General features: G+C 42.7%; 1 protein-coding gene and 1 pseudogene across 2 annotated transcripts in view; one reads left to right on the forward strand and one right to left on the reverse strand.

Annotated features, from left to right (window-relative positions):
• LOC138510377 (coiled-coil domain-containing protein 171-like) overlaps nucleotides 1-21,219 on the reverse strand; it is a 3,784,015-nt gene that overhangs the window by 189,028 nt on the left and 3,573,768 nt on the right. The gene's annotated exons all lie outside the window — the stretch shown is intronic.
• Nucleotides 431-1,041, forward strand: LOC138511095 (small ribosomal subunit protein uS2-like; annotated as a pseudogene).

Here is a 21,219-nt window from a genome sequence, read left to right on the forward strand (position 1 = left end):
GAAATACACGTACCCCGCTCGCACAGGGCCAATTGTGTGTGAAACTCCCCGCAAACCCCAGTAATACACGTACCCCGCTCGCACAGGGCCAATCGCGTGTGATTCTCCCCGAGCAGTGGGGTACGTGTATTCGGAGGGGTGCGTGGGTATTTTACAGGCGTTTTCGTGGTTGGGGGCCTGTATGCTGGTCCACTGGCCGGTGCGCCATGTACGGGATTTGTGCGCTGTACATGGCGCACGGGGAGGGGTTGGGGGCTTAACTGGCACTGCTGCAGGGTCGCTGCACCACTCTGCGCCACGGCTGGTAATGGATGTTAAAATCCATGAATACGCTGTGCGCGGAAATGGATTTTGGCGCACGCGGCTGGCGCAGACTGTCGCACGCGCACACTGTGCGCCAGCCACGTGCGCCACTTGTGCACTGAATTCTATGAATTACCCCCTTGATGTTCACCAGAGAAAGGAGGAGGATATATTCAAGTTCCCTTACCCCTGGGACCCATCTAGGGAGCTCTAATCTTGACTTCCAGATGGAGCAGTACATCTACAAGAAGAAATATTATATAAAACTGAAACACACCTGCGAGAAGATGCTTCTGGCAGTCTACGCCATCGTAGGCATTGAAAATACAGCCGATCCATCCTGTCTGCCTTCCAGGAGCCCTGTCTCTTGATAGTAACTGACACCTGTGTGGGCCACCAGCCATTGACTAAGGCTCCATATATCAATATGCCCACTAATGGTCTGTCCAATGCAGCCTCCGCGCAACCATTTCCCGCAACAATAAGAGAGCCCACTCTGTGGGTCTGATGGAGTTGATGCTGGATCGTAAGGTGCCAGTACTGTGCATCATTTCCAGTGACCACCGCTGCAAGGACATACCAGATTTGTACTTTTACCCCGACCAAGAGGCAACTGAAAAGGAGGAACAGGCAGTGGCAGAGGAGGCAGTCATTAAAGACGAATTCCAGAGTGAGTGGATGGCACCACTGTCAGAATTCCTACATCCTAAGGGGGTTAAGTGGTCAGAAGCTCCATAGGTGCCCACTGTATCCATCCAACAGTTCCCTGACGAGCGTGCAGATATTGCCATCACTCCTAAAGCACTCCAAGAGGACGCGAGCACGCAACATGCAAGAGCGCAGGGCCGGTCTCAAGCCTGCACTACCAAAGCCACAAAGTAGGTTGGAGCATCAACTGAATGTGCCAATCTATCCCATTCTTTTGTCAGACAGGAAGATCTGATAATTAAATATTTTGAATTTTAAAAAAAACGAATTGGGGTCAAAGCTTATGCATGGTGGAGACCAATTAGCCAAATGTCTTGGTGTTTGCGTGGTTCAAAACACTAACATTTTCCAACATTCCTTATTTCCTTGTTTTTTAGGCCCCTGTCACTGGGCCGTATTAAAAGTTTGCCGGTCTGGAAAAGAAGTGCCAGTAATAACGTTTACAAGCACTTTTCCAGACTGACAAACTCCATTAAACAGCATTAAACAGATCGTATTTTCGCCACTGGTATTACCGGTGTCGGAAATACCGGCAATTTCTCCATGTAGTCGAATGGGACTCCATGGAATGGGGAATTACCGGTATGTCCGCAGCTTGTAGTAACCCAGTAATACAGGGATATTAGACAGTGGAAATGGTAATATCATTTGGTGGTAACCCGCCAGAATTACCGGCGGGTTACCACCAAACTTGGAATGTCCCCCATTGACTAACTGATTAGGGAAGTTGACAAACGTACTTTGTCCCCGTTCAAATCTCTACTATTTTATGGTCACAGAATTCAAGTTATGAACATTGATTTACCATCCCTGGCAAACTCTGGGTTGGCAATGGTGGACTGCAACATGAGTCAGACTTTGCAGATGGCCTCGCCTCATGTATTATTGTTAAGTCAAGTGCTTCTACAGTACACTAAGGTATGCCTCTGAAGTCACTTTCAGTTGGGCGGACCATACCATCTGACTTCGAAGGAATCACCGCCAAAAACAGCATTCCTTACATTTGGTGTAATGTTGAAGTGCATTGTTTATGCACAGTATTTTTGCCCTGGTGATAATACCAGGCAGAACACAGATCTGGTGCTCCACATCTGTGAATTTTCAATGCAAAAAAGTCTTGAGTACATGATTTAAATAAATAGCAACTAAAGGTAATTTATGTCTATCTTATGTTTTGCAATTTTTGTATTCGCCTATATTTATTGATTTCTAAATAATAAGCTCAATAAAATATTTGATTCCTTTATTTTGCATTTATTGTGACGCTAGCCCTATTATGCTTGAAACGCAGGCGGTGTTTCAAAAATTAATGCTACCCAATAATAATACCCAGTTGTGGTACCTAGGAACATGAAGGGTGGCCTTGGTTATAAACACTTGTCTGGGGTCGGTAGGATTTGGAAATATATAGGCTGAGCCCGGCTCCCTACCTTTTGCATTTAATCTGGTACTACCACTTCAAGTGAAAGAACAAGTCGAGGAAGCAGATCATTATAAACCGGGAAAAGTGTGTTTTAAGGTCACAATCGCATCAAAACCAAGAACCAAAAAGACTTACTGTATTCACCAGGAAACAGAAATGTAAATATTGTTTAGGCACTGGTTAAAAGTGGACAGTTTCTTCCACGTTTTGAATGCAACCTGCTGGAACATTATAATGTTCAATTCCATTTAAAACGTGGATGGCAGTGGAATGAATAGACGGCTTTGTGCTACGGTGCATTTATACATATTCTAAAAGGTGTACTGAATCTAATCCTCACGTTGCATATTCATTGCTTTATTTTCCAACAACTGCTGTCATTTAAATTGTCATGCGAGCCGGGCGAATCAGGGTCAGTATGTAGAAGCGGCATCAGTCTGAAAAACTTCATCAGGCTGTAGCCCATGGCATTATGCAAAGGCACCTGACATTAAGAGAGCCGTAACTGACAGCAAATGAAATCAATCAGCAGACCACTAAGCCATGATAAACTCGCTTAACATGCAGATAACCCTTCCCGTTGCAGGCCTGGACCTGAAAGCAACCCCTGACATGCTGTCTCGTTAATGAACACTCATGTCAATGACAGGAGCATGCTTTTGCACGGAGCAGGGATTCAACCTCGGTGTGACCTTCAGGGGTCCCTTGCAGATAAGGGGACTCTAAGGTTTCGATCAAACGGATAAAAGAGAAATTGTTATACTCACGGAACATGTTCTTTTTCCCCCGGTAAACTCTTGATCACTTCATTACACTTAGTTCCACTGTTCCCCTATCCAGCCTTGCCTGATGGGCGGGACTGTGAAGACGAAAAGAAACAAATGCCCTGATTTTAAGCGAAGCAGGAACCCCACAGAAACGGCTGCAACTTCTAACTTCCAAGTCCTCTTCCCACTCTGTGGCCGAGTGCAAAAAAACAGGCATCTAAACCGCAACTATGCCTGCTTGTTACCCCTTTTTTTTTTCTTTTTCTTTTTGTCTTTCCTTGTGTGGTTGATACTAGCCTGTTATAAATATCGAGAATGATGATTATATCGAAAAACGTATAAATGAAAAGTTTATATATAAACTATATAATTTTAATAATAAATAATAAAAAACAGGCACCAGAGTGGAGACTGAAGATCCCAGCTTCCTATGCCTTTTCTACACCCCGACCAGTAAGCAAGCAGTAAGGCCACCTACCATGTGCATGCATAGTAGTTGGCATGTCTTTGAATTCCTGTAGTTAAGCAGGTTTTTGCAGCATCAAAATAACATGTGGGTGGAGTCGCTGGAGGTTTTCTTGTATGGAGCAGGGAAGACATGCAAAGCGGCTTTTATGCTCCACCCCCCACTCCTTCCAGGAAATATATCCAAAATGGCAAGGAACGTAAAATCCGGTTGGAAACGTTGTCTACTCCTAGTTAGTTTTGATAACTAGGTGGTACTGAATGTGCTGCCTATAAGCCATCACTGTTGTCATTGTAAGTTGGGGTAGGGGTGTGTGAGATGTGAGGAGAGACACACATCCTGGGGATGGTGTTTAGCTGTTTACTCACCCATTGACCAATCATGGACATGCTAGTCCCTATGGCTGTTCTCACCCCACTGCCTGCCCTCCCACCCAAAGTGCTCCCCCCTTGGATCTCGTTGATTTTAGATCTGTTTTCTGTGCAGCATTCTGAAATGTAGCAGCTAAATTGCAACTGTAAGCCAGCCAAACCAGCTCCTGATGTAATGAAAATGTCTTAATTAAGTGTGACTTCAGCCACTTGATTATGTCTTCAAATCTGTTCCTTTAATTATTATCTTTAAGGTATTTATTGAGAACATACCTAGCTTCAGGAAGCAATGACACTCTTTACAAATCATAGGAGGACAAACACAGTGAGGGAAACAAGGATACAAGGGAGCGGGGAGCTAACATCATGGGATGGGGAGGGTGGGCAATTTGGCAGCAAGGGATCTACAAGCACGCAGGGTAGGCAAGAGTGGGGAGTACATTACCCAGTCTCAGGTAGGGTGGGGAGAAGAGGGTATGGCCCTAAGTATTAGGGGAGGAGCCATTACACGAAGAGGAGGCTCTTGAGCTCCTTCCTGAAGTTTAGAAGCAAGGGGATGAGTCTGGTGTGAACAGGGACGAGGTTGCAGAGTCTTGAGGCGTAGACAGAGAAACTCTGTCTTCTGGTTCTTTCCTTCCTGCAACAGTTGAACTGTAGTCTGCACATGGCCTTACTTATGGTGGATCATAGTCCTCCAGAGATGCTGGGTTTCTCAGTGAAGTAGATTGGGGACTTCAGGGCGACAGAGATGATGCAGCAAGATTTAAAACTGCTACATGCTTGCAGCAAGCACCAGTGCAGTTCGATGAGGGCCGGGGTGATGTTGTCGAATTCCCTTAAACTGAATTCCTGTTAAAACAACCATTGTCAAAGTCAACAGTTTTGGATCTTGCATGAGCCTTGGATAGGCATATGCTAGGCACTGCCATAATCTGTCCAGGTACTAGCACCATTTCCCAGGTGTTGCCATTTCATAGCCACACAGTACCATTGTTTCAGTGCTTGCAAAGTGTGGATCCCAGGCCTACATGAAAGCCAAAAACGGTTGGCTTTGCCAATGCTTCTTTTTACATTCTGTACCATTTACTGCCCTTATTGAAAAGAGCCCCAAAATGGCAAACCCTTGATTGCTCAAAACTAATCTTCATCACAATACAATTCTCTAGTGCTTTATTGCTCTGCCTCGTAGGGTTACACATATTACTCAAGCTTTGCAGATGTACTTGTGCAATACCCTACTAGGTTACAGTGGTCCTTGAGTTGCTGATAATAGAAGGCACATCAGGACTCATATCTTCTGTGTAGCGTGTGCTTGGTGAAGTAATCTGTTGATTTTGTGATCACTTAGTCTGATAGGACGTAGCACCTGCCTAGCAGTCAGTAGTAGCATGTCATTTTGTTTTCTATCTATATCTGAGTTTCCCACAGGGTTGTTTGGTTTTGGTTCACCCTTTCCATGATCAGGGATAACATAACATAAGAGGCGTACATGTAAAGCACACGGTCAGCCCTGAAAGGGCATCTTGGTGCTAATAACAGATGTTTATTGTTACCCAACTTAGTGGTACTCAGTTTATCGACCTTGGAAGGATGAAGGGCTGAGTGGATCAGCCGGGATTCGGACCTGTGACCATGAGGTCAAACACAGGTCCCTGTAGTGGATGCATTAATCCACTGAGCCACAGACACGGGTACTGGGATAGGGATAGGTTACATGTTTCCAAGTTACTAAGTATGCATACATGTTCTGCTGTTGCTCAGGTTGCTGGGTTTGGAGAGCTTTGGCCTGCAAGAATTTGTTGTAAGTTTTACTGAATACCTTGAAGCATATGGTCTATTTCATTATCTCGAGCAGTAGCAGGTGTCACTCTAGGTCTGGTCGATAGTCATTAGTGGGCATATTTCTGCATTTCCTGAGCACTTGTTTGTAGAACGGCATGTGAATACCTTCTGTTGATCTAGTATTTCATTTAGTGTAGTCTTTGGTATAGAGTGAATCATCCCAGACGTCACTGCTGTATAGAAGTATAAGAGTTAGTACTCACTTAAAGGGGTAGTTCGGTCAGAGATGTTATTGGGCCAATCGAGCACGCATGTATTTTAGAGCATACATCGATCATTCTTTGAAAAAGTTTCAATGCAACTTACCCAAGTTTTTCTCACTTTAACACATGTGAACACGACAGACCGGGTACCGCCATCTTGTGCTAATCTTATCCGTTCATCCATCGCCCTAAATTCAAGTGCCCGCGCAGCACTAATTCAGATCAACCGCCACTCAAGCTGACATCACTAGATGCTCACCATTAGTTCCACCTATTCTAATGATGTTAGTGGGCAGCGTAGCCAAACGTACCTTGTCATCCCCAATGTCACAACGTTATCTAACGCAGAACCAGGAACATAAACACCCATATGCACGGACGCAAAACCTTTCTTTCTTTTAACAAAAATGATAAAACTGTTTATTTTGAATAAAACAGCCATAGTTAGGAGCTTAACAAGTACTTTTAATTTTGACATAGCGCATGAAAAGAGGTAATTAAGTTCACAAAAACATGGGTCACTTTTTCTAAGAGATTATAGCTAGCGAACATTGCATGGTTCTCATTTACAGTGATCTTATAATGCTGATTCTTTTTATTGATCGATTAATCCCAGTCTATGCATTCTTCACATAACATTTTTATCTTCCACCACTGATTTCTGATCGACGCACAGGGCGGTCCATTACAGAGAAGAAATTAGTGGCTGAAATTTCAAATGCACAGACACGACAGGTATGCATTACGCAGCTCTTTTTGACTTTTGAGAATCCAGCACCCAGCGCTGGAATGGTTTATTGATTCAGACTCGATATCTATTCACAGAACGTTACACGCGTTCCTGCCCTGTGCTAATCTGGCGTTCTCCGGAACCCACTTTGTGACTACACGTGGCATTAGTACTGATTCTTTACCTACGGGCTTGACACTCTTCAGGTAAACGGCATTCTTATTTGATTTGACACTGACCAACAGGCAAACTGTCCTTGATTTTTACTTCTCTTCTGTTTTCTTGTCCTTCGGTATTCCAAACCTCACCTGAATCTACCTACATTTGGTATGTTACCATGTTTATTTTTATTTTATTACATTGATTGTTTTCACTGATGTACACTGTATAATTGCAATAACATAGACTTGCCCTGACGAAGGTGAACACTCTCTGAAATGCATTGGCGGAATAAGTCTGTTTAAACAAGAGATGTGGTAGCTGCTTCCTCACTGAGAATCAATTAGTGGCTCTGCCTGGAAAGAATTGTTTTTGATAAAATATTATCCTTTGAAACACAACAAGGACTCTGACAATTTGTGAAATTTACCATGTTCCATTTATATATTAGGTTCTAATAATTTTGAACATTTCAATAATTATTTCATAACCCAGTTTGGGTACAATGGAGAGCAGCTGTGTGACTGGGTTTGCAATCTAGTCTCCGTCCTCACTTAAATTTCAAATGCAACACTTTCACATCTGCACGTTTTCAGAACCTATAGGCTGCCATGTTGCTCCTTATAACTGCAACCGCAAAAGGACAGATTAGTGTCTGGCGATCGTCCCAGATAATGGTTATCACAGATGCGTTGTTGACGGTTACTGTCCAATTACGGTTAAAGAAGCAGTCGACCAGTAAACTGTATCCATGACAGGTGCACATCGGTATAATATAACTATGGAAAATTGAGAATGCAGAAATATATTAAGGTACCCAATTCATAATTGTATATACGCAGTTCATATTTATGTTAACTATCAATTTAAGTTACAATTAACACATACAATGTCTATTATTTGCTTCAAATTGAACATTCATCTGTCACAACGTAAATCATGTAGCAAACAGCACACTTGCCATCCTCATTTGCATAAATATTATTTAAAACTTTGCTTACATTGCGTCTTGTGTTTCCATTCTCCCTATGTGATGGGTGAGAAACCGCTTTGAAGAACAGATCTCAGTAATAGAAACTTAACATTCCTACGTAAGCTTTCAATCTAGTGAATCTTATCACTTCTTTGGGTATATTTGACACATTTTGGCCTTCAAACTGTTGGATTCAAGGACACATAACAATGCTACCCTTCATCCAGCGTTTACAGCGTGTCGGAGGAAGTTTTCTTTTGGGAACACTTTCCACAAAATTGAACAATATTAAGGGCAATGTGGGGTACATTGACCAGCCCAGCAGAACTCCCCTACCTCACCAAACTACATCTCAGCAGTCACCAGCAGAATGGCTGCACTGGCTCTGTTGCGCACTAATGCCTTGCATTAAAACTGTGCTTTGCAGTCTCCAAAATGAAGGCTGCGCCATCTTACCAGCCACACATGGGGAAAGATGAAACAGAGAATACCCTGAAAATTGCTGCCAGCATTTTCTTCAATTGCACCAAAGAAAAGAATTCAAAGGCAGCATGTCTATGCTGCCAGCTCAAAACCTTTTAACTGAGAAAGAAAATATTCTGCCTTTTAAAATTACTGTGCCCTGATGCTCTTTTTCATCTGTTTAAGAGTACACAGTTCTGATCCAGTGAGACCCAGCAAGGTCCCTCCATATTCAGGTTGTGCTCCAGCAACAAGGGGGGCATTTCTCATTGAATGACAGGCTGTGTCAGGGAAGATATGTGAAATAACAAAGAAACTTCCCTCCAAGCCTTCCTTTTTGCAACAAAATGACACAGATAAACCCTTCATAAGAAGCTTTCTCTCTCTTTGCTCATGTCAGTTTCATTGGACCTTTGCTTTGAACAGATTCCTGTGGAGTAGAAATTGAGTATGGCCATGAAAATGCTCAGAATAAAGATACCAGGGAAAAGCCGCATTTGAAAGTGACAGCCAAGGAAAATTAACCATATGTAAAATGGTGCTTGTTACCAACAAGAACATATCTGTTTAAAAGTAAAATGTTGAATTAAGGCCCTGCCCCTGCATAGAAATGTGATGGGGGTTTGTTTTAAAACATATATAGGATCTTTAATACTAACAGTCTTGCTTTCTGGTTCAGGAAAGAAAAGAAATAAATAAATAAAGTTACTGGGAAACCAGCAGGACAGGTTTTTATGCCCTGGCTTCAAAGGACTGACTACAGGATCTGCCTCCCCCCAAGTTTACCAGCATCTGGGGCATATGAATAGGTGAGGGTGATGGATCTCACACCCTCATCAGACTCTGTGGCAGTGCTCCAGCCGGGTACAATGGATTTCTGGGACACATAGGTGTGACTTTTATTAGCAGCACCTCCCCTCCACTCAAACTGAGGAGCTTCAAAGACAAATCCATGGCACACAGGGCAGTGCCTGACAGTTGTGTGTTGGAAAAAAAACGCCCTTATTTGGAAGACAATGCTGGCCCATTTGGGGTAAAAGACTGTTCTGAATTAATAAACTTTAGGACTTTTATTTTTGCAGCCGGGAAACGCAGGAAGTTTAACAGTTTAAATGTAATTTTTGTGGCATTAAAACAAGATAGTGTGGCTTTCCCTAGCATGTATTGGACGCAAACGGCAGACAAATGTAATTCATGTTAAAAGTGTACATGGTATAACTTTGAAATTTAATGTAAACATGCTCTGTGATAAGAGGTACACACATATAAAACTGTAGAAATATGTCCCACCAAAAATTGCGAAATATTATTAGAAGTGCTAAATGATACCATATAAACTTGGGAGTTGGAATGCCATGCTCTGTGTGAAATGTACAATCTATATAATCTGCCTATGGAATTTTCAAAAGTGCCACAACTGTAAAAAGGTGCTTTTTGGTGTCATAACTGATTTTGGCAAAAGTGACTGTGGGATGGTTCTGTACCTCATAAAAACACATCCCATAAAACTGAGTCCCCTCTTTCAGCCCTATCTGCTTCTAGGGAGAAGGTGACATACATAGGCTAACCTATCCAGTTGTTAGAGGCATGTCCAGCCAAAGCCGGCCCATAGTATAAGCCTGTGATGTCATCCGCCTTATATAAGGTAGAGTCTCACAGAGACAAAGGACACTCTTTTCTGAATCTTCCAGCTCCTGCACATCCAGATATTCCATCTTCACTCTGCAAGATTCCAGACTCCACTCGCAGGCCAGAGAATAGCTGACCCTATCCAGGCAGGACCATTGATCCAGAAAAACCCCACTAACAAATCCCAAGAGATTCAGGGAGAAAGGGCGAAAGGTGGCTGAATCCCCAGTGGGATTATCCAGTGCTGCCTGCTTGCCCTGCTACCTGCTCTATCCAGGAGAGGTGCCGCTGTGCCGTGACCAGATCTTTGCCCATCTGTTTTCTTCTGGGAGAGCCTGCCACTGTCACCAGTGACCAGATATTGCTTTGCTGTCCAGAAACCCGGTGCGCTGTCCAACATACCCCATTCAAGTGCTTGTCGTGAGTAATTGCCTTCCCCAAAAACCACAAACTGCATCCCTTGCTCTTTACCTTGTATTAGGTTCTACCCCATAGACATCCCATAACTGCCTTAGCCGAAATCCTTACAACTGTCAGAATTCTCTGTGCATCCTAATCTCCAAGTGTTAGCAGCATTCTTCCACTGATTTCTGTCTTGTGTAAGTCCTTAGTATCATTTTGATTAAACTAATGAATTTCCGCAGAAAAGGGCACACTGCGCAAAGGGGTTACACTTGCAAAGTAACCTGTGTCGCGGGTGGCGTCTCTCTTTTCTAGCCACTAAAATATAGTTTCTGTAAGACTTGTCCTTTCCTTTTTTAACTGATTTTCTCTGTCAACTGTTTTTATTTTTAAAACCGAATTTCCTGTTAAGGATCTCATCCAGTCATTCATCTAGAGTTCCCTTTTCACTTTCCTACTATCACTGTGATGTGTATCTGTCACTCAGTATAAAAACTGCATTCCGATTTTGTCTCTTTCACCCGTTTTTCAAACCGTTTTGACATTTAAACCCGTGTAAATTAGCAAATGCTATTTCTGTGTGTGGGTATTTGGCTGCACTGTGTTTTTCACTTTCAAGTTGATTTTCTGAGTTGTATGTCCATTGTTAGGACATTGCTTGTAGTCTGCTAGTGTTTGTACATCTGTGATAGTGCTATACTCATATTTACCTAATTTATTTAACCACACAGGTTAAACAAATATTACAAATTCCGAGTGCTATTATTGTGCAATTGCAAAGGTTCTTCTGTTCACTGCCTAGGATACCTGACTCCTTGTTGCTCCTTTCTATACACTCAAAATTCAGTTAATAGGGGTTTGAGCGAGTATTGCAGGGGGGAAGTCTTAACTGGGGTGCTCTCTACCCAAAAAGTAAAATTGCTCCCATTCATTTGTGCTTTGTGGATGTTATATTAGAAGGTCAAACTAAGTGTAGTCTATCATTATACAGTGTTATTATCACCCCAATGGTGATTGTATTTGTATTTGTATTTCATTGAATTTGTATAGCCCTTTACTCCAAAGTGCTTTACATGAGAACAAGTAAACAATACAGTAAGCATGAAATGACATTTGAACCACAACCTGAAAACAGTATAAAGAACAACCTAAAAAATTGCATGGGTGAGGAGGGCGTAGTGATGGGAGAGGTGTGGAAGGGAGTAGTAGATGTTAGACAAGGTAAGAACGGGGGAAAGAGGGAATGCAGGAAAGTGGCGGAAGCAGAGCGGAAAAGGAGAGGCTAGATGCGAGCAGGGGGAAGGGAGGAAGGAGGTAGGTTAGATGGAAAGGGTAAGGAAGAGCAGGAGTAAGAGGTGAGAGTAGTGGGGAAGGGAGGAGGAAAGGAACGTGGGGTGTTAGGGAGGTGAGTGGAAGAGATAAGATTGTAGGGAAGAGCAAAAGGAACGGTAGGGGAAGAAGAGCAGATGTGAAGGGGGAGGTGGTTCCAGTGGAAGGGAGCAAGGAGTTGGAAGGAGCGGAAGCGGGAGGGGGCACAGGGTGGAGGAGGAGAGAGTAGGAAAAGATTAGCAGAGCGGAGACACGAGAAGGGGTGTAGAAAGAAAGAAGGGAGGAGAGGTGGGGGGGCAAGACCATAGAGTGATTTGAAAACAAGACAGAGGAACTTGAACTTGAGCTAGGAGTGAAAAGAGAGCCAGCCTAGAGAGGTGAAGGAGGAGGAGATGGAGTCAAGAGGTGAGAGAAGGCATATGGAGCAGATGGCAGAGTGGTAGATGGATTTAAGAGGGGAGAGATGAGAGGAGGGGAGTCCGAAGAGAAGGGAGGAACAGTAGAAGAGCCTGGAGAAGATGAGGGAGGTAATTAAGAGTTTAGTGGGGTGGAAGGTAAGGAGGGGTCAGATTTTGCAAATGTTGTAGAGGTGAAAGTGACATGATTTAGCAGTGAGAGACATGTGGAGAGATAGAGAGAGGAGAGGGTCGATATGGAGACCAAGGTTATGGGCATGGGGAGAGAAGGAAAGCTGGGAGGGTGGAAAGAGAATGAAGGGGGGAGGGGAGGAAGGAGGAACAGTGTTGTCTGGGAAGAAAAGAAGTTCAGTTTTGTCAGCGTTCAGAGTAAGGAAGTGTGAGGACATCCAGGATTTAATTGCTGCCCAATATTAAATTGTGTGATTTCATTTGGATTTTCAAAATAAATAAATATTGTATTACTATCCACCGGCCTGATTCATGGTCCATTGTGTCCCGAGGTATTTGTAAAAGGGGGTGCGAGACGGGTTGGGTGCCATCTCAATCTGAATCATTAGTAAAATAAAGTAAGTGTGTTTTAATTGTGCACTGCATCCTAGGGTAGTGGCAAGAGTCCTGGTCTGATGTTTGACGCCCAATTAGAATCCTTAACAGCAGGTTGTGCAGTGAAAAACAACAAAATATTTCAAGTATCCCACATATGAAAATATTTAGTTCCATTTGAACGTTATCAATGCGCCTGGTCCCACAAGATTTACGTATTGTTTCACCCTAGTCGAGGTGCTGACAGGCCCGGATTTCCCCATACTTCAATAGGGCAATGCCCAAAGAAAAGAAAATAGCGTGGGGCCGTTTATTTGGCCAAAGTGGGGCCATTTATTTTCTGAAATAAACACAATTCGAAATACAAAAGCAGTGTGTTAATATATAGAGAAGGCACAGACAGACCGGAAAGGGAGGGGGGTGGAACAGTTTATTTCACACCAGGCTGGGTGGACTGTTGCAGCCAGGGCAACAATAAAAAGAAAACAAGTTTACATCACTAAAATTACAGCATGCCTCGAATGAGTGCAGTTTTGAAAGGCTTTCTGGCTTCTGTATATATTTCAGCAATCATATTTATTTCTGCATTGATGCATGCACGCATGGTTGTCCTCCACGTGTGGGCCTCCAAAGTAAGATGTAAATATGCAAAGGCCACAGGCGCATGTTCGTAGTGCACATTGGCAAGATATATTCCTTTGCTCATTATTACAATGATGGCTCACACTGTGGCACATAAACCTTTTGTCTATTGCTCTCCGCAGCCACTTATCATGATTCCTACTTTCCAGCGAGGTTACACTTCATTTATTTTATTTATTGGTATTTGTAAAGTGCCTATACAAAAAAACAGTGTTTCAAGGCGCCACAAGACAAGAAAGGGGGTGGAGCAGGGAAGAAAAAACCAATAACGGTCCTACTAGGCCTTGTGTCATTTGGAACATGCAAGAGCAGTAACAAGAAGTGCAGGGGGGAGGGAGTGGAGAGGGGGAGGTGTAGGTCAGGGCAGAAGGGAAAATGCTAGGGTGTGAGGGAGGTGAGGGGTAAGAGTAGATATACAAGTGCAGAGGGGAGGAGGAGGAGAAGGGGAAGAAGAGGGCCAATGGGGCTAGGCAGGTGCTAATGGGAGGCCAGGTGGGCAAGTGCCAGGGGAAGCAGGGAGTGAGGACCACATGCAACGCGCAAGGACAGTGGTGGACCAGGCTCAGTAGAGACACACACCTTGCCAGGCTTGTCAGGGGAAAGGGGCCCAGAAGGGCAAGTGCAGGTTGTGGGAGGGTGAGGGTGGCAGGAAGACAGGGTGCTGAGGTATACTGGGTGTGGAGGGCCTGGTGCCCTGTGGAAGCTCAGAAGGGACCAGGCAGTCAATGCGACAGAGGGGGGCATTAGTAGGAGTGGACGGAATGAAGAAGAAAGAAGTTGGGTCTTGACAATGTTCAGGAATGTAAGACGATCAGGCAGAAGGCTGAGAGGGACAGGGAGGCCATTACAGAGGGATGCTCCTGCCGAGGAAAGACCCCAACTCTATGCTTGGATTAGAGTCTGATCTGCAGAGAATTGCAGCTAGATGATCAAAGGTCTCTAAGAGGGAGGTATTTAGGGAAAGAGTCTGGTGTAGTGGGGTCCCTGGCCCCAGAAAGCCTTGTGGGTGATGCAGAGTGTCTTGAAATTGATCCTCCCAGCCACCTGGAGCTAGTGGATATATTTTTGGGCTTGAGAGATGCAGTTCCTGGTCTTGAGGCCAAAGATAAGTCTCACAGTCCTAGTCTGGATAAGTTGAAGGGGTTAAGGGAGGATTTAGGCAGATTGAATAAGAGGCTGTTGCAGTACTCCAGCCTATATAGGACCAGAACTCTGGAGACATTGAGTTTCTGAATGCCTGCTGCTCCAATTTTCTTCTTAGATTATTCAACTATTGTGAGCTCATTCCAAACATGGCTCGAAATTAGAATTGGATAAACTGGAATTACAAGCAGTGTCTGGGTATGCAGCAGTACCAGGTCTCCTGGAGCTACCATTATGGAACAAGGAGCTATTTTATGGTGTTACATTAGTTGGCCTGGGGGAGCCAAAGGTAGCTCCCGATGGCCGTTGGTTTTATGTTCACCAGCCTATTCTACATTTGATTTGATTTGAGCCACATACTTGAAATAATCAGACTGACATTTATTGTTCTAATATAAATCAATTATATTGATGGTACACAAATCAAAGAAAAACAGAAATTTTAAGGCCTATCTAGTGACATTAGTTCACAAACAGTAATTAATAATTTAACAATTACATTTCAAGTAACATACAATTCCATTATTGTACATTGAAAACAGTTTCCAAACACTGTACAAAAGCTTGTTACTGACTTTGTTAAACATTGTGAAGAGAGCCATACATCATTTGAATCTTGTACTCAACCTTGCAACACGTTCAGATTTGGAGGGCAAACCTCTTTTGCAATGCTCTGTGGCATAGACTGGGCCCTGGTAAACAAAATCTGGAGCTATTCCATGCGTTTGCATGGCCAGCACATTCAATGTCGGATCTTTCACAAATTCAAAATCCATCTGCTTGAAGATTGGTATTGCCACCCACTGATTGCTTTTTTTGGTAAACTCCTTATTGTAATGAGGGATCCCGAAAATTCTTGCAGTTTCTGTTTGTTCTCATCCAACGTTCTCGTTGAGTGCAAGTACAGTCAGTCCTATTCTGGCCCCATACCGTCTATGCCAAAATGCAACCTTTTAGGCCTGTACTTTAAGCACATATTGTGGAACACCTCCAAATCTCCAGTGTGGCAGAACTCAGAGAGCCCCCTCATGTCTCTTGAAAGTGTTTCGTCATACACAATCTTCTCAATTGCTGTGTGAGGACGGGAGACTGGAACCAACCACCTTTTCTTAAACTCCTGCTCAATGGTCTATGTGCACATTCATAGAAATGCTATTTTTTTGTCCAAGAGTAAATGTTAGAACAATGGTGCATCAATGAATGCCATTTTTCAAGCAGAATATCTAGAGATCCAGCACAGGTTTTTGAGCTCCACCAAAGATGGTGAGACTTTGACTAATTTAAAATGTTTTATGTAGCCTTTTTTTCTAGCAGCTGTAATTTATTCAACATTGATTTTGCGACATGCCATACATCATATTGATGCTTTATGTCTGAGAACTGCTGTCACGTGGCCTTAGATATTGAAACATGCCTGTCATTGGTTCTCAGGTCTATTTGCATTGCTCTGGATTGCAGAAGTTGAATGGATTTAATGAAACCATATTTTTCCATTGCAACAGACGATGTACATTCAGATACTTCACGACGACTGAACTCACTATTTTTTGGGTTCCCATGTCTTGGAAGTGGTAAGTGCAGTATTTAACAGAAAACCTGGACTGTCACACTCTCCATCATCAGCAAGCCAGAGCCTTTTGCCAGCGAGTGCATTGTCCATTGACAACTGTTCCAGTGTCCATACCTGGATAATAGCGGGGAACAAGAAATCCTATCCTGATATTTGGAGTCCTGTGTTTTTGAAAGGAACTCGAGTCCCAAAAATTTAGAAAAACATTGAAATATGTTGATTCGCGAAACAACAAAGCAGATGAACAAAGCAGATTTCCAGCAGGCACTTTTCCAAGTATAGGTTGTGCAGACCATAAAAAGGAGTTATGGTGGAGTACACAGCTACCCTTGATCTTCAAGTTGGTGCCTTTGACTATATGAGTAAACTTCACCAATGGCTCCCCACAAATCCTCCTACGCAATTTATGATCACATTTAATCATTTTCATAATCTCTGTCAGGCAGCACTCGAACACAATGTATTTTGACTCCTTTAATAGCCAATCGTCCAGAAGTACAGTGGTTTGCGATTCCATGGTGGTGGATAAGACCTCAACACTAGGAAGTGTGAAGTCCGCATCACAAGCACAATTGTCAATCAGTAGCGATGATGCTTCAGTTATTTCTGTGTTTGATCTTTCCGATTTGTCCACTTGTATTGGGGAAACAGCTACCATTTTCTGTTTCTTAGATAGCATTTTTTTAGAGGGTGTGGATTGTGTGAGCGGTTCTGCAAGCGAAATCTGAAACATCTCCTGTGTTGTCTGTTTCTTCTGGGTGATCTTGTGTGCTGTAACAATGATCCAGGGTTACTTTCCAAGGGTCACTGCTGACATACAATTCAAATTCTGACCACTGGACATCTGCATCACAACACTGAATCTTGCAAGGACCATGTTGAGCCTCTAAATGTAGCTGCTCCCAAGTGACAACTGCTTGGCAAGCGACATCATTAGTTTGTGTAGTTGTCTGAGTCTTTATGCTCCTCTTCTTCCTAGGCCTATAATCGAAGAGAATAAAAACATGCTTAATTTATACGCACATACAGAATATATGAATTAAAACATGAAAATGTAATCACAATAAAAAAAAGAATAATCCACTTATTTCTTTTAAAACCTCTCTATTATGTACCCTTCTTTTCCGAATTTCGCTTGGAACAGTCAAAGTGGATTTGCTGACCACCAGACCCCACCAGACCAAGCAGAAAAACAGCATTTTGAAATTGTATAAACCTTGGAATGTGCTCTTCCACTTAAAGAATCATATAAACATATATATATATATATATATATATATATATATATATATATATATATGAAAATGTCACTATGGAAACCATTTAAACATATTAAATATTACATCACAGTTAAAATGGATAACTGATATTTTACAATATCTTATGCATACCTCTTATCCATGTGTCTCTTCAATTTCGACCGCTTCAGTAGTAAATTCCTTTTACATAACAAATTCAAAGAACATTGATTAAATTGTTAAACAATTTAATATTAAAATCTTTGAACTCACAAAGGACATCTTGAGAAACTTGTTTTAATGATGGTCAACCTTACAATATCTGTTAAACTATGCCAAAAGATATGGTTAATCATCTGATTAAAATGTTTACATTAGTATTGACATACAGTCCAACAGTATGTACATGTAACATTTTAAAAAGACATCATTGAAAACTGTACCTGATAACCTTCAGAGATGTCACAGGGAATTGGTGAGAGATCATCCTGCAAAACATATTGATTTCATTGTGGCCCCTTTAATGTGTTGTAATGTTATTTTGGTTTCACTGATTCCATGTTTTGGCAAGCAGCTAAATGTTTATAAACAAAAACATACACCATTCATATAGTGAAATGGTCTATGTTATTCAGTGACAAAGTACATTTTATTAAGGTTTACTTTCATTGTTGCATGTGTTTCTATGATAAATACATCAAGGTTGTTGATCTAATGCCTTGCAATTTGCTGAAGGTATTGCAAATTATTCAAATTAATAAGTTTTCTTACATGTAACAAAAGATATTGTTAATCAAAATCTATTAGTATAAATCAATAAATTATCACTTCTCATAGCTCATCCTCCAGACAGGTTGCAGTAGAAGAATAGTACATTGTTGAAGTTCCAGGCTCCGTCTATATAAGAGTAATTTTAATAATGAAGCTTTAACATTAACAAAAAGAAATTACATGTAAAAGATGGTCAATATTGACAAGAAAGCATACAAGCCAGTTTTGCATCAATAGTGGTAATTTAAAATTTAAATTTAAAAAAAATGTATCTATTTTTAAAGGACACGATGTGAGTGTGTGTTTGGAAAGGGTCCCATTGCAGTGAACTATTGGAGTATCTGTGAAGTAGGGATACCCAAATTAATTTAAAGTTCAAAATGTACAAACCACAGTACGTCGTGTCACAAAGGAAACTTGTGTAGTAAAATATCAATGCAAACATTCCCCAAAAACTGAAAACCATTCCTTATGTTATCTGTTCACAGACTATTTCAATATATTGAGTGGTCATTTATAAGACATATTAGACATATTATACAGGCACATTTTGAAAATGGTAAAATACATTTAAAAACTCACTGTCCACCACTCACATGAGTCAGCGTGTGCAGAAATTCACAGCATTAGGAAGTAATTTGCGAAGGTATTTGGGGCAACATTTTTTAGTGTACTGTGATTGTTCGTACATATCATCTGAGAAGTGCATGCTGCAGAGGCAGAAGCTATTCCCCCTCACGTCATTCAAGACATTCTTGGCCCTGCTTTCAATTTCAGACACTGGAATTCCACTGCTCAGTAGCCAATTTCTGTTTAAATTTAAATCCTTTGGATATTCATGATATGATGTGATATATGTGATTTATAACGCGTCTGTACACATTTGGTTCTAGGCGCAACAAGACAAGGGAGGGAAGACAGAGGGATGACAAGACAGACAATCTTATTAGGCCTTCCGTCATTCAGATCGTGCAAGTTCAATGACGTAAAGTGCAGGGGGAAGGGAGGAGCGGGAATGCCAGGGAGAGGGAAGGGGGGAAGTGCAATCAGGGCAACATTGCTCTGAGTAAGGTAAGTGCAAGGATGCAGGGGACTGTGGATTGCAGTCCCTAAGTGCGCGGTAGGCCCAGAGGCAGTGCAGGGGAGGCTGATCATGGAGTAACCTAGTAACCCAGTAGACTCTGAGGGTAGCCAAGCAACCAGTTGGTGCAGAAGACAGGTAGGTCAGCATGGGAGAGAGAGAGACAGAAAGCAGAGGAGAAAAGGAAGGTATTGAGCTGCTTCGAGAACTTCAGGTGGGCCGGCTCAGGTTTTAGAGGGGCAGGGAGGCCATTCCAGAGGGAGGCACCTGCAGAGGAGAGAGATTTACCCCCCACTCTCTGCCTGGAGAAGCCTCTGACCTTCAGAGAGTTTGAGGTAGAAGAGTGAAGGGCTCGAGAAGGAAGGTATTTAGGAAGAGAACGTTGGATGTAGTGCGGGAACTGGCCCCAGAAAGCCTTGTGGACGATGCAGACAGTCTTGAAATTGATCCTTGCAGCCAACGGGAGCCAGTGGAGAGATTTCAGGGCTGGAGAAATACGGTCCCTGGGCTTAAGGCCAAGGGTAAATCTTGCAGTACTGTTCTGGATTAGTTGTGGAGAGCAGAGCAAGGCAGATTGAGAAAAAGGCTGTTGCAGTAGTCCATCCTAGAGAGATCCAGGGCAATAAAGACACTGAGCTTCTGGGGGAAAGTGAGAAAAGGAAGAATACCTCTGAAGAGGTGCAGCTGGTAGTGGGCCTTAATTGCAAGTTCCCCGTGATGTGAGGAGAGAAGGAGAGAGTGGAATCGAAGATGACACCAAGGTTTTTAGCCTCACAGGAAGGCATAGGAAGAAGGCCCAAGGAAGGCCGCCAAAGCGAGAAAGGGAAAGCGGGAGCAAGGGTTCCAAAGAGAAGGTTTTCCGTCTTACTGGCATTAAGGCAGACATCATTGGGGGAGCACCAATCCTGAATAGACAGTCAGGACTGTACTCTGACTTTTAGCATGGCTCTTATTAGTGCAACCCAAAATGATACAAGAAGACATTGTTGGATTCCCCCTATGATCTGTTGAAGAAATATAAAAAAATATTGCTATTAAAAAAGTATCAGTGAGTAAATCAAACATCATATCGCTTCCATAATAAAAAATGTACTTTATAAAAAATGGCGCCTAAAGAAAACATGCATTGAAAACATGCACTACGAAAGATTACATTTGGAAACAATACTCTGTAATGTTATGTGCTAAATGGAGGGATAAAAATGCATAGAACGGTTCATAATGTTGTAGACTTTTTGAATAAAGTAAAATGAGAAGAGGGTGTAAATGGAGTATAAAGCAATCGAAAGTGGCCTAGCAGAGAACGTTGACAATACAGAAAACAATAGTAAAAGTTGACCAACCATTATTTGCAAGAACAGATGAGCCGACTCAGCAAGCAAGGTAAAATGTGGAGAGCTGGCGTTATCTGTTGTCAATCCCACAGATGTTTTCTTGTTAACCCCTGCATTGTTTATAATAAAGTTTTACGGAAGTGGGTGTGTATGTCAGTGTCTGACATGTTCATTCACACCCACCACTTCTCTATAACAATGTTTGACATCCTGAATTCCGCCAGTGCAGCCCCCTTTGCGAGCGCACGCCCACAGGTGCAAACAGCCATTGATAGCGGAGGGGGGATGGATGTGGATGGGGCGAGCGCAATAGGCCCGGAAGACAGTCAAAGGATACAGATATATGTAGATTGCAGGGACAGGGTCTTCGAAGGGGAGTCTGGAGACCCCGGTGTAGGGTGGCATGTGGATAAGGGTGCCCTTGCGAATTAACCCTTTGTGGTGTACATGGTATTCGGCATCTTGTGCGTTCCCATCCTCCCAGCCCCCTTGTGAGCGCACAAACTGTCATTGATAGCAGAAGGGGATGGATGTGGATGAGGCGAGCGCAATAGGCCCGGAAGATAGTCAAAGGACACAGCCATATGTTGATTGCAGAGACAGGGTCTTCAAAGGGGATTCTGGAGACACCGGGTCTGGGGTGGCCATGTGGATAAGGGTGCCATTGCGAAAGAACCCTTTGTGGTGTACATGGTATTCAGCACCTTGAGC

Source organism: Ambystoma mexicanum, chromosome 6p, assembly GCF_040938575.1.
Source record: "Ambystoma mexicanum isolate Mex_15411 chromosome 6p, UKY_AmexF1_1, whole genome shotgun sequence".
Classification (NCBI taxonomy): Eukaryota; Metazoa; Chordata; class Amphibia; order Caudata; family Ambystomatidae; genus Ambystoma; species Ambystoma mexicanum.